This window comes from Hyla sarda, chromosome 1 (genome assembly GCF_029499605.1).
Source record: "Hyla sarda isolate aHylSar1 chromosome 1, aHylSar1.hap1, whole genome shotgun sequence".
NCBI classification, from domain to species: domain Eukaryota; kingdom Metazoa; phylum Chordata; class Amphibia; order Anura; family Hylidae; genus Hyla; species Hyla sarda.
Window position 1 is genome coordinate 164,608,773 of NC_079189.1, and position 12,602 is coordinate 164,621,374.

A 12,602-nucleotide genomic window follows, 5' to 3' on the forward strand; every position below is an offset into this window, starting at 1 on the left:
TTCAACCACATTGGTTTTTTTTTGTCTGCTCATGATCTTTTATATTGTCATATGCTATGTGCCACTCACAATGAGAACTTAAGATACTTTAAGAAATGTCCTATTTAGTGTATGTTCTAGTGACTGGGGAGACTGGGAGTCAGTACGGTACAGGAAGAATCAAGCAGGCAACTGAATCCAGAAGACACATATGGGACCAGAACTACAGAAGGAGAAAAATCTCTTACACTGTGTTAATTCTAAAAAAAAAAGAGGAAACTAGCTTAATGTGTTCAGCAGCATCTCCTGAATACAGTGATACCACTCATGTTTGGTGGGTTATTTGGCGGCTAAAAAGCCTTATTTGGAGGTGCACAAATCAGTTTGTCAACTTGGAATTTTGAAATCTGGTCTTCCTGCAAGACATACAGTGGGGATCAAAAGTTTGGGCACCCTAGGTAAAAATATGTATTAATGTGCATAAAGAAGCCAAGGAAAGATTGAAAATTCTCCAAAAGGCATCAAATTACAGATTAGACATTCTTATAATATGTCAACAAAAGTTAGATTTTATTTCCATCATTTACACTTTCAAAATAACAGAAAACAAAAAAATGGTGTCTTGCTAAAGTTTGGGCACCCTGCAGAGTTCATATCTTGTACTTCCCCCTTTGGCAAGTATCACCGTTTGTAAACGCTTTTTGTAGCCAGCCAAGAGTCTTTCAATTCTTGTTTGAGGTATCTTTGCCCAAAAGTCTTCCAGTTCTTTTATTTTTCTGGGCTGTCTGTCACACAATGCTTTTTTTAAGGTCTATCCATAGATTTTCAATTATGTTGAGGTCGGGAGATTGTGAAGGCCATGGCAAAACCTTCAGTTTATGCCACTTGATGTAATCCCCTGTGAATTTCGAGGTTTGTTTAGGATCATTATCCATTTGTAGAAGCCATCCTCTCTTCAACTTCAGCTTTTTCACAGATGACATCAAGTTAGCATAAAAATTTGCTGAAATTTATTGAATCCATTTTTCCTTCTACTCGTGACATGTTCCCTGTGCCACTGGCTGCAATACAACCCCAAAGCATGAATGATCCACACCCATGCTTAACATTTGGACAGAGGTTCTTTTCATTAAATTCTGTTCCCCTTCTTCTCCAAATGTACCTTTGCTCATTCTGGCCAAAAAGATAAATTTTTACCTTATCGGTCCACAGAACTTGTTTCCAAAATGCATCAGGCTTGTCTATATGTTCATTTGTAAAGATCAAACGCTGATTTTTGTAGTGAGGATGTAGAAGAGGTTTTCTTCTGATAACTCTTCCATGAAGACCATTGTACTGTCACGATGCCGGCTGGCAGGTAGTGGATCCTCTGTGCCAGAGAGGGATTGGCGTGGACCGTGCTAGTGGACCGGTTCTAAGCCACTACTGGTTTTCACCAGAGCCCGCCGCAAAGCGGGATGGTCTTGCTGCGGCGGTAGTGACCAGGTCGTATCCACTAGCAACGGCTCACCTCTCTGGCTGCTGAAGATAGGCGCGGTACAAGGGAGTAGGCAGAAGCAAGGTCGGACGTAGCAGAAGGTCGGGGCAGGCAGCAAGGATCGTAGTCAGGGGCAACGGCAGAAGGTCTGGATCACAGGCTAGGAACACACAAGGAACGCTTTCACTGGCACAATGGCAACAAGATCCGGCAAGGGAGTGCAGGGGAAGTGAGGTGATATAGGGAAGTGCACAGGTGAACACACTAATTGGAACCACTGCGCCAATCAGCGGCGCAGTGGCCCTTTAAATCGCAGAGACCCGGCGCGCGCGCGCCCTAGGGAGCGGGGCCGCGCGCGCCGGGACAGAACAGACGGGGAGCGAGTCAGGTACGGGAGCCGGGGTGCGCATCGCGAGCGGGCGCTACCCGCATCGCGAATCGCATCCCGGCTGGCAGCGGAATCGCAGCGCCCCGGGTCAGAGGATATGACCGGAGCGCTGCAGCGGGGAGAGTGAAGCGAGCGCTCCGGGGAGGAGCGGGGACCCGGAGCGCTCGGCGTAACAGTACCCCCCCCCTTGGGTCTCCCCCTCTTCTTAGAGCCTGAGAACCTGAGGAGCAGACTTTTGTCTAGGATGTTGTCCTCAGGTTCCCAGGATCTCTCTTCAGGACCACAACCCTCCCAGTCCACCAAAAAAAAAGTTTTCCCTCTGACCTTCTTGGAAGCCAAGATTTCTCTGACAGAGAAGACGTCCGAGGAGCCGGAAACAGGAGTGGGAGGAACAGATTTGGGAGAAAAACGGTTGAGGATGAGTGGTTTGAGAAGAGAGACGTGAAAGGCATTAGGGATACGAAGAGAAGGAGGAAGAAGAAGTTTATAAGAGACAGGATTAATTTGACACAAAATTTTGAAAGGACCAAGATAGCGTGGTCCCAACTTGTAGCTAGGGACACGGAAGCGGACATATTTAGCGGAGAGCCATACCTTGTCTCCAGGGGAAAAAACGGGAGGAGCTCTTCTTTTCTTATCCGCGAACTTCTTCATGCGTGATGAAGCCTGTAAGAGAGAATTTTGGGTCTCTCTCCATATGATGGAAAGGTCACGAGAAATTTCATCCACAGCGGGCAGACCAGAGGGCAAGGGAGTAGGGAGGGGGGGAAGAGGGTGACGGCCGTACACCACGAAAAATGGGGATTTGGAGGAAGATTCAGAGACCCTGAAGTTATACGAGAATTCGGCCCATGGGAGGAGATCTGCCCAGTCATCCTGGCGGGAGGAAACAAAATGTCGCAAATAATCACCCAAGATCTGGTTAATTCTTTCTACTTGTCCATTGGACTGGGGATGATATGCAGAAGAAAAATTTAATTTAATCTTGAGTTGTTTACAGAGAGCCCTCCAGAATTTAGACACGAATTGGACGCCTCTATCCGAGACAATCTGCGTAGGCAACCCGTGAAGACGAAAAATGTGTACAAAAAATTGTTTAGCCAACTGAGGCGCAGAAGGAAGACCAGGAAGAGGGATGAAATGTGCCATTTTGGAGAATCGATCAACGACCACCCAAATAACAGTGTTGCCACGGGAAGGGGGTAAATCAGTAATAAAATCCATACCAATCAGAGACCAAGGCTGTTCGGGGACAGGCAGAGGATGAAGAAAACCAGCGGGCTTCTGGCGAGGAGTCTTATCCCGGGCACAGATAGTGCAGGCTCGCACAAAGTCCACAACATCCGTCTCCAGAGTCGGCCACCAATAGAAGCGGGAGATGAGTTGCACAGATTTCTTGATGCCCGCATGACCTGCGAGATGGGAGGAGTGACCCCATTTGAGGATTCCGAGGCGTTGGCGTGGAGAAACAAAGGTCTTTCCTGGAGGAGTCTGCCTGATGGAGGCAGGAGAAGTGGAGATCAGGCAGTCAGGTGGAATGATGTGTTGCGGAGAGAGTTCAACTTCTGAGGCATCCGAGGAACGAGAGAGAGCATCGGCCCTAATGTTCTTATCGGCAGGACGAAAGTGAATCTCAAAATTAAATCGGGCAAAGAACAGAGACCACCGGGCCTGGCGAGGATTCAGCCGTTGGGCAGACTGGAGGTAGGAGAGGTTCTTGTGGTCGGTGTAGATAATAACAGGAAAACTTGATCCCTCCAGCAGATGCCTCCATTCCTCAAGTGCTAATTTAATGGCTAGAAGCTCTCGATCCCCGATGGAGTAGTTCCTCTCCGCTGGAGAGAAGGTCCTAGAGAAAAAACCACAAGTGACAGCATGCCCGGAAGAATTTTTTTGTAGAAGAACAGCTCCAGCTCCCACTGAGGAAGCATCAACCTCCAATAGGAAGGGTTTGGAAGGGTCCGGTCTGGAGAGGACGGGAGCCGAAGAAAAGGCAGACTTGAGTCGTTTAAAGGCGTCTTCTGCTTGAGGAGGCCAGGACTTGGGATCAGCATTTTTTTTGGTTAAAGCCACGATAGGAGCCACAATGGTAGAAAAATGTGGAATAAATTGCCTGTAATAATTGGCGAACCCCAAAAAGCGTTGGATAGCACGGAGTCCGGAGGGGCGTGGCCAATCTAAGACGGCAGAGAGTTTGTCTGGATCCATCTGTAGTCCCTGGCCAGAGACCAAATATCCTAGAAAAGGAAGAGATTGGCATTCAAACAGACATTTCTCAATTTTGGCATAGAGTTGATTGTCACGAAGTCTCTGAAGAACCATACGGACATGCTGGCGGTGTTCTTCTAGATTGGCAGAAAAAATTAGGATATCGTCCAGATATACAACAACACAGGAGTATAACAGATCACGAAAAATTTCATTGACAAAGTCTTGGAAGACGGCAGGGGCGTTGCACAGGCCAAAGGGCATGACCAGATACTCAAAGTGTCCATCTCTGGTGTTAAATGCCGTTTTCCACTCATCCCCCTCTCTGATGCGGATGAGGTTATAGGCGCCTCTTAAGTCCAATTTAGTAAAGATGTGGGCACCTTGGAGGCGATCAAAGAGTTCAGAGATGAGGGGTAAGGGGTAGCGGTTCTTAACCGTGATTTTATTAAGACCGCGGTAGTCAATGCAAGGACGTAGGGAGCCATCTTTTTTGGACACAAAGAAAAATCCGGCTCCGGCAGGAGAGGAGGATTTACGGATGAAGCCCTTTTTTAGATTCTCCTGGACGTATTCAGACATGGCAAGAGTCTCTGGGGCAGAGAGAGGATAAATTCTGCCCCGGGGTGGAGTAGTGCCCGGGAGGAGGTCGATAGGACAATCATAAGGCCTGTGAGGAGGTAGAGTCTCAGCTTGTTTTTTGCAGAAAACATCCGCGAAGTCCATATAGGCCTTAGGGAGACCGGTTACTGGAGGAACCACAGAGTTACGGCAAGGGTTACTGGAAACCGGTTTTAGACAGTTTTTGGAACAAGAGGACCCCCAACTCTTGATCTCCCCAGTGGACCAATCCAAGGTTGGGGAATGAAGTTGAAGCCAGGGAAGTCCAAGGAGAATTTCCGAGGTGCAATTGGGGAGGACCAAAAGTTCAATCCTCTCGTGATGAGATCCGATGCTCATAAGAAGGGGCTCCGTGCGGAAACGTATGGTACAGTCCAATCTTTCATTATTTACACAATTGATGTAGAGGGGTCTGGCGAGACTGGTCACCGGGATGTTGAACCTGTTGACGAGAGAGGCCAAAATAAAATTTCCTGCAGATCCAGAGTCCAAGAAGGCCACAGTAGAGAAGGAGAAGGCAGAGGCAGACATCCGCACAGGCACAGTAAGACGTGGAGAAGCAGAGTAGACATCAAGGATTGTCTCACTTTTGTGCGGAGTCAGCGTACGTCTTTCCAGGCGGGGAGGACGGATAGGACAATCCCTCAGGAAGTGTTCGGTACTAGCACAGTACAGGCAGAGGTTCTCCATACGGCGTCGTGTCCTCTCTTGAGGTGTCAGGCGAGACCGGTCGACCTGCATAGCCTCCACGGCGGGAGGCACAGGAACAGATTGCAGGGGACCAGAGGAGAGAGGAGCCGAGGAGAAGAAACGCCTCGTGCGAACAGAGTCCATATCTTGGCGGAGTTCCTGACGCCTTTCGGAAAAACGCATGTCAATGCGAGTGGCTAGGTGAATAAGTTCATGTAGATTAGCAGGAATTTCTCGTGCGGCCAGAACATCTTTAATGTTGCTGGATAGGCCTTTTTTGAAGGTCGCGCAGAGGGCCTCATTATTCCAGGACAATTCTGAAGCAAGAGTACGGAATTGTACGGCATACTCGCCAACGGAAGAATTACCCTGGACCAGGTTCAACAGGGCAGTCTCAGCAGAAGAGGCTCGGGCAGGTTCCTCAAAGACACTTCGGATTTCCGAGAAGAAGGAGTGTACAGAGGCAGTGACGGGGTCATTGCGGTCCCAGAGCGGTGTGGCCCATGACAGGGCTTTTCCGGACAGAAGGCTGACTACGAAAGCCACCTTAGACCTTTCAGTGGGAAACAGGTCCGACATCATCTCCAGATGCAGGGAACATTGGGAAAGAAAGCCACGGCAAAACTTAGAGTCCCCATCAAATTTATCCGGCAAGGATAGGCGTAGCCCAGGAGCGGCCACTCGCTGCGGAGGAGGTGCAGGAGCTGGCGGAGGAGATGACTGCTGAAGCTGTGGTAGTAACTGTTGTAGCATAACGGTCAGTTGAGACAGCTGTTGGCCTTGTTGCGCTATCTGTTGTGACTGCTGGGCGACCACCGTGGTGAGGTCAGCGACAACTGGCAGAGGAACTTCAGCGGGATCCATGGCCGGATCTACTGTCACGATGCCGGCTGGCAGGTAGTGGATCCTCTGTGCCAGAGAGGGATTGGCGTGGACCGTGCTAGTGGACCGGTTCTAAGCCACTACTGGTTTTCACCAGAGCCCGCCGCAAAGCGGGATGGTCTTGCTGCGGCGGTAGTGACCAGGTCGTATCCACTAGCAACGGCTCACCTCTCTGGCTGCTGAAGATAGGCGCGGTACAAGGGAGTAGGCAGAAGCAAGGTCGGACGTAGCAGAAGGTCGGGGCAGGCAGCAAGGATCGTAGTCAGGGGCAACGGCAGAAGGTCTGGAACACAGGCTAGGAACACACAAGGAACGCTTTCACTGGCACAATGGCAACAAGATCCGGCAAGGGAGTGCAGGGGAAGTGAGGTGATATAGGGAAGTGCACAGGTGAACACACTAATTGGAACCACTGCGCCAATCAGCGGCGCAGTGGCCCTTTAAATCGCAGAGACCCGGCGCGCGCGCGCCCTAGGGAGCGGGGCTGCGCGCGCCGGGACAGAACAGACGGGGAGCGAGTCAGGTACGGGAGCCGGGGTGCGCGTCGCGAGCGGGCGCTACCCGCATCGCGAATCGCATCCCGGCTGGCAGCGGAATCGCAGCGCCCCGGGTCAGAGGATATGACCGGAGCGCTGCAGCGGGGAGAGTGAAGCGAGCGCTCCGGGGAGGAGCGGGGACCCGGAGCGCTCGGCGTAACATGTACAAGTATCTCTTTATAGTAGAATAGTGTACCACAACTCAAGTACCTGCCAGATCTTTCTGGAGGGATTGGGCAGTAAAACGTGGGTTTTGAATTGTCTTTCTCACAATCCTGCGAGCTGTTCTGTCTGATATTTTTCTTGGTCTTCCAGATCTTGCTTTAACTTCCACTGTTCCTGATGACTGTCATTTATTAATTACATTCCGAACAGAGGATATTGACATCTGAAAACGTTTTGCTATCTTCTTATAGCCTTCTCCAGCTTTGTGAGCGTCAATTATTTTCAGTTTCCGATTTCTAGACAACTGCTTAGAAGAACCCATGATGCTGATAGTTGGGGCAAGGTTAGATGAGTCTGGGCATTTAAAACCTTTGAGATTGACATCACCTGGTCTTCCCAGATGATGATTGAGAACAATCCTTGAAACTGGCAGGACTCAACTTTGCAAAGGGGCAGTGCATGCTATAAATTCTGCAGGGTGCCAAAACTTTTGCAGATGCCATTTTTTTCTGTTATTTTGAAAGTGTAAATGATGAAAATAAAATCTAACTTTTGTTGACATATTATAAGATTGTCTAATCTATAATTTGATGCCTTTTGGAGATTTTCCATCTTTCCTTGGCTTCTTTATGCACATTAATACAAATTTTTACCTGGGGTGCCCAAACTTTTGCTCCCCACTGTATCTCAAAATGGGTAAAAGCAAAGAGCTGTCTTAAGACCTTCACAACAATTTTGTTGCAAAACATAACAATCACATTGGTATAGGTGCAATATTAAACTTCTGAATGTTCCAGTGAGCACTTTTGGGGCCATAATATTAACCCCTTAAAGACGCAGCCCTTTTTCACCTTAAGGACTGAGCCCTTTTTCGCAATTCTGACCACCGTCGCTTTACGAATTAATAACTCAAAAATGCTTTTACTGAATATTCTGATTCTGAGATTGTTTTTACGTGACATATTCTACTTTATTTTGTTGGTAAATTTTCGGCCTTACTTGCATCCTTTTTTGGTGAAAAATCCCAAAATGTCATGAAAATGTAGAAAATTTAGCATTTTTTTTTACTTTGAAGCTCTCTACTTGTAAGGAAAATCGATATTCCTAATAAATGTTATTTTTATTCACAAATACAATATGTCCACTTTATGTTGGCATCATAAAATGGACATATTTTAGCTTTTTGAAAAAATTTGAGGGCTTCAAAGTAGAGTAGCAATTTTCAAAAATGTCATGAAAATTGCTAAATCTAAAGGGACAGATGTTACAGAACTACAACTCCCAGCATGCCTGGGCAGTCTAGGCATGCTGAGAGTTGTAGTTTGGCAACATCTGGAGGGCTACCGTTTGGGCACCACTGTAACAGTGGTCTCCAAACTGTGACCCTCCAGATGTTGCAAAACTACAACTCCCAGCATGCCCAGACAGCCTTTGGCTGGTTTAAAGTTTGCTGCAAAACATTTGTAAAAGCCAGCGATATACTGAGAGAATATAGTGTGGACAACTGAGAGCCAAATTGAACTGTTTGGATTCCATAATACACACCATGTTTGGCACTACACTGCACTGAAATGGCATTGCACATCAACCTGAAAAAACAATACCAACAGTGAAGGTTGGAGGTGGGAACACCATGGGACTCCTTTATAGCAAATGGTACTGGCAAAATTCACATAATTGAAGAAAGGCTGAATGGGCAAATTTAGACATTCTTGACAAAAATCTGTGTTTAGCTACCAAGATGATGAAGGTGAAATGAGGATGGGTATTTTCATTCATGATCTCAAACACATAGCCAAGGAGACCCCCAAATGGTTTAATGGAAAAAAAAGAAAGCTGCTAGAATGGCCCAGTCAATCACCTGACTTAAATCTCATTGAAAATCTATGGAAAAAACTGAAGAACATAACTCATAGAAGAAGCCCACGGAGCCTTCAAGATTAAGACTATTTGCGTGAAAGAATGGACCAAAACGAGAATATTTAAATATTTTAATTACATTTCTGCCGAGCATAATAAAAATGCATTCAGATTTAAATTATTTATTATTTTTTTAACTGATTGAAATTAAACGAACAGAACCAAATTTTTCTGCCATGAACAAGTCTGGAAACAAGCATTTGTGGCACTCACCAATGGAGGATAACATTTATTTTATTCCCATCACATAGTTAAGGACGTTGTCAGGCACAAGTACTTATTTTTTTTATTAGGGATTATTATATCTACATTATATTGGCAATCCCCTGAACCTGCTGAACATCATATTGGGAGAGGAGTCCTGGCAGTTTCCAGAGCATCTCTGGTGGAAAAGATACAGGCAGTAGTGTTGAGCGCAAACATTCAAAATGTGATATTTTACAGCGAATATCGGTATTTTGCAAATATTTTAAATGTAGTGATATATATTCATAATGACGAATATTTTTTTTGTGAATATGCGAATTTATGCGAATATGCGAATATTCACGAATATTCACAAATATTGGCACTTCCAGTCAGAGGACACTGATCCCTCCCTTCTTTAAGGTGAAATATATAATTGTGCTTGCGAACGAACAAATATGCAAATTTCACGAACATAGGACGAATATTCCTCCATATATTCGCAAAATATTGCAAATTCGAATATGGCCCCTGCCGCTCATCACTTACAGGTAGTGAACAGTACTTTATTGCTTTTCAAGTTAAGTTATGCTTTGTGTGCTTCAGATTCACTTCCTTTTTATACCTATGCTTTTATCTGTTGCAATATATCATGACCAGGTTCTCCTTTATCTGTAATTTATTTTCTCATGTGCAAACTACAAGAAGTTTAGTTTTACCACAATTGTTCATGCATTTTATTTTTGGTCTGTGGTCATACATTTGGCATTGTACTATACATGTACTAGACTATTGTTCCAGGAATAACTATAGAGCAATACCTGTCTTTCATATGAACATGTATCAATCAAGATGTTATAAAAGTGGCAGACTGAGAGCATTTAGAAAGTCTCCTAAATTTTTAGCTGTCAAGACTTGGTATTTCATTGCCTAAAGAACATTAATGCAATCAATACATTTTTTTTCTGTGTGTTTGTATTCTGATGTTATTTCTATGTAAGAATTGACTCATTTTGATCTGTCTTGAACCTTGTATTTTGCACCAGTTAACTGTTTTTCTTGTCACTTTTGCCTGTAGTTTGATTTCTACTGATTTGACAATTTGTTGTATTACTCATACCATATCTATTGTCTATTCTCTACTTTTAAGAAGTCAACTACTCAGAATATTAAAGTATGAGGAGTCATATAAGACAAATTAGCCAGTAACATAAATATGGCTTGACAAGAGGAATTAAACTTTAAACTTAAAGAGAATCAAAGAACATGATAATTAAGGAAATACCTGTATTAAACTGTTCTTTGTAAGCATGAACCTTTCTGGCAATGAAATACAGAATATTAATTCTACACTTTTAATTAAATATTTAGCTTACATAATGCATCTGATGGTGTATGATTTTGTTTGATAACCACATAATTTATGGCAGTATGTGCTGTAATATGATATTTTAAAGGTTAAATTGGCAATAGCAAATGACTAGTACTTGCACAGCTTAAACTTTAAGCAGTGAACAAAATGATTTGCTTTTTAAAGTTCATACATCATATACTTTTTATCATTTATCTACTAATCATTTTTACAGTTAGATAACACATTGTACATAGAAGCATTTGTAAAGGAAACTGAATGCCATTCTAAGTTTTACATACATCTACAGTAAGTTACCTTTTACAAGGTTTTATATCAGAAAAAAACAAAACCATATTATTATTATTATTATTATTATTATTAATAATAATAAAAAGTGGTTTAGCCCACACATATATGACATTGCTGCGATCGAAATGACCCAATCAATACAGTAAACATGACATCACATTTTGAAGGTTGTTTAAAAATAAAGGTGAAAAGGTGTTATGGTATTACTTTTTCCTGTTCCATTCAACAAAAAAAGGAAAAAAAGTATGAACATCAAAATAGAACCAATAAAAACTACAACTCATTCTGCATAAAACAGCCTCCCAGTACTTATCAGCTGCTGTATGTCCTAGAGGAAGTTTTGTGGTTCTTTCCAGTTTGACCACAGTGTTCTTTGCTAGCTGTGTCAGGAACTGTCTGGAGCAGGAGTAAATCCCAATAGCAAACCTCTTTTGATCTGGACAGTACTTCATGCCATTGACAGAGGTGGCAGCAGAAAGCATCGTGGTCAGATTGGAAAGAGCTACCCAACTTGCCCTGGAGCATGAAGAAGCTTATAAGTCCTGAAAGACTTACAACTTTTTAGATAGAAATAATTTACAAACTTGTATAACTTTCTGGCACAAGTAAATTTGAATACATTTTTTCCTTCCAGAATACCCCTTTAAGACAGTTAAATGAAATGTATGTGTTATGGGTATGTGTGTAATTATGATGTTTTATTGTCCTTTTATGATAAACATCATTCCGGCATGTGATTCCTGATTAATGCTTGTACAATCCTCCTGGTATATTGGTTTGGTAATATTTTTAGACAATGCTATAGTTACAGAAAGAAAGAAAGAAAATATTGAAAGCATAATTTTCTAACTCTATTTAATAAAATAAAGATCCCAATGTGTGTTATAAGTGATAGCCATGTTAAACAACACACATTTCTCAGATTATTTTATTAGGTTAGAGAGAAGGAGTAAATATTTACTGTATGCTGTTGAAATGAGATAATCTACTGTATTTCTGGCTTCCTAGCTATAGCTATTTCATCTGCTTCTTCATTTCATATATCAGTACTGGTTGTATTAGAAAGATTCATCTTCTGTATTGTTATTTTGTATCCATTTCTATTTTAAAGAATATCATTCCAAGGTTCAGATAATGTCCATGACTGATGATATGTTACAAATCAAAACCCTCACCAAATCAAGGTTTTCCAAAATATAAGAGTTGCTCTAATTCTAAATAAAATCAATGTATTTCTTTCTCAGGGCACACAGATAAAATAACAAAAAGAACACATTTTAGAATCACAAAAACATTAGCAATAATAAAGTTTTGTGTATATATATATATATATATATATATATATATATATATATATATATACTTTAGCAGCTAATGAGTACTGAAAGGACGCACCAGGATGTACATTTACGTCCTGCACATGACCGCGAGCATCAGAGCCGGGAACCTGCCGGTAATGGCGGACATCTGTGATCACGTTGATGTCCGCCATTAACCCCTCAGATGCCGTGATCAATACAGATCACGGCATCTGCGGCAAAGAGCATGTTAAAATAGATGATCAGATCGCCCACAGCGATGCCACGGGGATCCCATCATCTGTAATGGCGGCCAGAGGTCCCCTCAACTGCCTCTGGCCATCTCCTGGCATCTTCTGCTCTTGTCTGAGATCAAGAAGCCCTATGCATAGCACATAAGCAAAAAATTGTAAGAAAAAAAGGAATAGATAAGCAAACTTTGATAAATGTCCCCCAGCATGTCCAATAGGGGCTGTGTACAATGATCCCTCCACTTACAATGTACATACAGTAGTTTCAACATACAATGGTCTTTTCTGGACCATAATAACTTGAAACCAGACTCAACATACAATGCTACATACAGTCC